We start from the raw sequence: 5,444 nt of genomic DNA on the forward strand, positions 1-5,444 counted from the left end.
TCATTGTCAGCGTTGTCCTGTCGTTAAAAGCGAGCCTAATTCATAGCCCGCACACGAAAAATAAACTATTCAATAGCTGTAGTGTAAACTCCTACTATAGATACTTTAACACAACGTAAACTAGGTGCGCCTAAACTAAACATACTTTACCCGAGGGAGAACCGACACGAGATACTTGACCTTGATCGACCTTTACGATGAAGAAAGCGAACTTCACAGAAACAGTGGTTGGAAAGGCAAGGACTTAAACCTAACCCTGTTCTCAGCAATAAAGCGTTGTATGAGCATGCACCAGGGAGGGAGGGGGCGGGGGGGGGGGGGAGATGAAATAGAACCATATAAACTCTGTACGCATTGTAGAACCTCGATGACTCCAAGACTCGGAAAATTTTCAACAAACTCTACAGGCACAACTGTTCACGTGTGCACCTAAAGTAGAAGGCCTTGTGCGGTATAATAGTTCATTGTAGGAATGCATGGAACGCTGCTGTCACTTTCGTACGACGCAGTGGCCGCGCACTGAGGCGTGTTATATGCATGGACATCGCGCTTTTTTAGAAGATTGCGATCGAGTTCAGCGGCCCCCATGAGCACACGCTATTAAACTGGAGCGCTCTCACTCGAGGCTGATGAGTAAACGGCTGCCTGCGTGGCCTACGTACACAGGGCGTTGTAGTAATTGTTACTCTGGAGTTTGCAGGCAATCGAGACAGAGAATAAAACGCCGCCATTACTACTCCTGCGATGGTCGGTCGCGATTTCTTTTTTTTTTTCGCGCTCTTCACAAGGTTTTTATAGTATATATATTTAAGAACATGAAAAAGCTGAACGAATTTCCGCCTATGGCGCGAAATTAAATTTGCAACCGCGACCGTGGGCTCACAGTGTCTACTGCCGGCTACGCCTGATTTTTCTAAGTGTACGCAAAGAAAGGAAAACGTGAACCACTAAGCTCGCGATTAGGTAAGCGTTAGAGCCTCCTCGACATGGCATGATCGGAGTACCGCAAGTTAGTTTATTAAAGTCCGTTGGGGGTACGTATTGTTCATGCGACTCGACTGCAAGCAGGCTGCAAGCTCCCGCCGGGTTTTTATGCCAAGCGCAGTTATAAGCTAGAAAACGTGGCGACGGCGTTCATATACGGGGCGTGCCCTTCCCACGCAGTGTAGGCTGTGTGGGCCACACTCCGTTCGGTTCGTAATGCATTTAACAATTAGTATACTTAAGAATAACTGTCCAGGGTTCAGTACTGTAGCTTCACAACCCACCAACGAAATGCGATTGAACAGAGGGATGATAATCTAAAAAAGAAAGAGAGAAGTAAGAGCACGGCGATTCCTGTATTACGTGGGCTAAGAAAAGAGAGAGAAAGAAAGAATGACGCCTTTGTTGTCGGAAACTTTCGTTCTCTCTCGTAGCATTCTGACATAATTATATTTATCGCGGTTTCAGTTAAATTCAAGAATGGAGAGAAGTCGGTTCCGGTTTAGGAGCGAAATGAACGGTTCACTTATGGTGTACGGTTCAGCAAGATCTGGTCTGTTCGATATGAAGCAAAGCAAAGCTAACCTTTGGAGCTCAGCAACAAACGAGACATTGACTTCGAGCAGCTCTTTACACAATCTCGCCCAGTCGGTCAACGTTTTGAGGTACCGTCGCTTAAGCTTCTCTGAGGGATCAAAATCCGCTTGAAGAGTCGAGTTGTTACAAGAATATAGGTCAAATAATGACATTTTACATATATTCTACACAGAAATGTCTATCTTTCACAGCACATAACCATGCATGGAACAAGGCTAATTTACCAAAAGCACATGTTAACATGAAAAAAAAAAAAAAAAAAAAACACTTCTCAGTTGCAATTGCTTTACACGTTCGGCTGCGGATTATTATTTGTCTGCAACCAGAGATGGGGCATATACCTGCCCAGACAATTGTTATTCGGGACAGTATGGGCTGTTCACGAAAGGCACATGCAAGCAGAAGGCTCACAAAGGAAACATATCGCAAATATAGTCAGCTGCTAGCTTCGGCAGCCACTTTCAGAAGGAGCTGTGAAATCACGGCCGCCAAACGGAAGTACGGTGCCAAGGCGGGGTAGAGTCCGCTTCTTCCTGTATGTCAAAGGTCGACAAGCAGTTCTCTTCGAAGAGCAACTGTGGCTTCTGTGAAATGCCTTCCTTCCTTTAGTTGCGTTTCTCTTTCCCTTCCGTGGGTTCTTTAGAATCGCAGCTGCTTATAATATAGGCCGTTTTGAGAAAGACGTTCTCCTTGCCCCTGTGGGCCGCTTCAAACTTGCGCTTTTCTTTCTCAAAGTTCTTGCGCTTCTCTTTCAGTTCGATCTTCTTCTGCTCAAGATCCTTCATCATCTGTTCATGCTTTCTCAAGAAATCCACTTCCATCTCCTTCAGATGTTGTGCCTTTTGTCGCATCTTTATCTTGAAGGCTTGTTCCATTACATTTCCCGTGCGCAGCAGGCTTGCCTCGTATTCGTTCCTTTCGTATTCCATACGCGACAGAAGGTTCTCGTTAAGACTGGCAGAACCTGGTTCTTCTGGGCACTTAATACTAGCCAGCCTTCGTCGGCGATATTGCTCGTAGTGAACGTTGTTCGTGACCTGTTTCAGGTCTTGAGTGTTGGTTCTAATGAGCATATCCCGCAACGCGACGTAGTCGCAAACATCGGGGTTTTCGACATCTACAACTCCCCAAGGGTACATGCGACCCCTAACCTTTCGACCGTTCACTTCCATCACCGTATCGCTGCCGATTACAGCAAAAGGAACGCGTTCTTTAAGCGAGTTCTGCAGCTTGTTTTCTTCCTCGTCGTCAGAATTCGGGAATTCGTAAAGGCGAATCTTATTCCACCTGATCTCTCTCAAGATCGCGCGCTTGAACCTCCTGCATTCCTCAACTGTCATAGTGTCGGCTTTGGCAATCACTGGGATGAGGTTCACTTTATCGTGTAGCCTCTTCATGAATTCAATGTCGAGAGGCCTCAGCCCGTGTACCATTGGCGGGATAAAGTACAGGCAGCAATGCACCCTGTTGTCGCGGAAGGCCTCTCGACGAATTCGTGATTCAGCGGTGAAGTACTGCGCGTTCATAGCTTCTATGTAGTCAGCTATCGGCTTCCAGGACAGGGTGTTGTCAACAGCATCACCGAAGCCCGGTGCGTCCACAACCGTCAGTGTGAGGTCGACGCTGCCTTCTTTTAATCGAACTCGCGTAGCCTCAACGCACGCAGTTTTCTTGACGCGATGAGACGGCCCTGGGTAATCACTCCCATAGATGTTAGTCATGAACATGGAGTTCACGAGCGTCGACTTGCCAAGCCCCGATTCTCCAACTACCATGAGGGTGAACTCGAAGCCCTTCTTGATCACCCTGCGGTATATTTGGTCAGGCAAGCTTGCGAAGCCCACGTAACCGCCAGCAGCGCCGAGGTTTACGCCCGTCGAGGCGTACGTAAACGACGCTGACACAGCGTCCGCACACGAAAATATGCCAGCGGGTCCATTTCCCTGGACCGATTGAACTTTAGCGCAGTATGAAGGCGACAAGGAAGCGCTTTCGGATGTCGAAATGTTGAAAAATTTCTTGCTTGCATCCATGTGCGTCCCACGACAATCAGTCGGTGACTTTGAATGCCCAATGCCATCCTCGTCACAAGGTAGGAAGCCGGTCAGGGACAGTGATGAAAATGAAGGCAGGGGTATCGTCTGCCGGTCCGGCCTTGGAGGCGTGGACGAAGAGCGCGATGACAGCCGATTGCCGTGGTGGGGTTCTTGACCGAAGAAACGCTTGATGATCGAGTAACGGTGGCCTGACCGCGCGGAGACCCTGGTGGCCGACTCCGGAGAAACTGACCGATGCGGCAGAACTGGCATATTCCGAGATGCTACTAGAATAAATGGCCACAATTGACCCTACGAATCCGCAACAACCTCAACCAACCTGGCCAGCTTCTTTCTTGCTACTTATACCGTGGTGCATACCCACTACGGGGGATTGGCCAAGGATTGGCCAAGAAGCCGGTGGCTTCTTGGGCTCACTGCGCTCTGATTTCGATTGCAACGATGCGGAGTTATGGGTACTATTCTGGAAACTGTCAAATTTCGCCGTATTATGTAATTCGCTATCTCGTCAGCTCTGGTTGGCCCAGGGGTCTCCTATGGCCTCTCTGATGACGACCTGTGTGAGTGTGGCCTCTCAAATTGGGTCAAAATGTTGCCATTACAATATTCGACAATATTGCCAACTTGACAATGTCCAGAGTAGCACCCCCGCTCTTGATCAGAGCCAGAGAAAGCGGACCCGAGCGTAGCCGCTCGCAAGAGCAATCGGAGGCCGGAAGAGTAAACACGTCGGCGCGTCTTCTGTATAAACAAACAAGGTGCGCAAGTAGAGCACGCGCCGAGACACAGCCGCTACAGAGTGAGTGAGAATTAGTACACTCTTCCGCCGCTCATGCCGCTGCGGCTGACACCACGCAAACAACGGACACTGCAGGAGCCACGTGACCGGAACTCCGCGAGATCTTAGTCGCGCTCCCAAGGCATTTATTACTGACAAGAAAACAAGTGAAATATTTGTGGAAGAATCCAAAGTACCAAAAGTTCCTGATGTAACCTGCAGGTTTTCTCTATGTTCTACGTGCAATATTATTAAATATAACATGTATAGCCGCGCATACACTTATTGGTAGGTTCACTCGGTCATCTTCGAGCGATCCAGAGTGCTCTGGTGGCGTGCGTTCTGCTGGAACCAGCATTCTGCTGGTTCTTTCAGATTTTCGCGCTCCAGCTCAGAGTGCTCGGAAGCGCTCTCTTCGGCTTGGGAGAGAGCGCTTCCGAGCACTCTGAGCTGGAGCGCGGCCTCTTCTGCAAAGGCCGAGTTCGATCCTCTCCTCATTGCCCTGCTCGCGGTGAGCTTGAAGCACGGAACTCACATGATCGGCGGCTGAGGCAGTGGAATGAAAAGCTGACGCAGCGTGTGTTAAATCGTCGTCAGGTAATTCAGGTCCATTTTATAACATCTTGTGTGTATACATATGATCATATTTTGTGTCAGACGTAAACTCGGGTCTTATGCTCTCCATTGATCAAATTGGGTAATACTTTCATTACTATCAATTCTCCGTGACGTGGCGTCAGGCGCGGGGCATAGCCCACTGGGGCATTGAGCGTTCTGGCTGTGGGTTAGCCTGTCAGCACCCACCTAATCAGCACCTGAACTTAACCAATCCAGAACACGTCGCCTGGTCAAAGAAGGGGGGTTTACTTGGGGTACGGAAACATCTCCAGTCCGCTTGGAAACCAGCGTGACTGCTTTCTGAGCGTGCTAGCACGTATCACGAAAGTTTTTAAAGTGGGAGATCGCGGCACTGGATGTGGATCTGAATTTTCCCCGCGTACGTAAAAAAGGTTTATTACTCGCCGATG

General features: G+C 48.9%; 1 pseudogene; it reads right to left on the minus strand.

The window, feature by feature from the left end:
- Positions 1-2,060: 2,060 nt before the first annotated feature.
- Positions 2,061-3,371, minus strand: LOC119440787 (septin-7-like; annotated as a pseudogene).
- Between the last annotated feature and the right edge of the window lie 2,073 nt (positions 3,372-5,444).

This window comes from Dermacentor silvarum, chromosome 2 (assembly GCF_013339745.2).
Source record: "Dermacentor silvarum isolate Dsil-2018 chromosome 2, BIME_Dsil_1.4, whole genome shotgun sequence".
Classification (NCBI taxonomy): Eukaryota; Metazoa; Arthropoda; class Arachnida; order Ixodida; family Ixodidae; genus Dermacentor; species Dermacentor silvarum.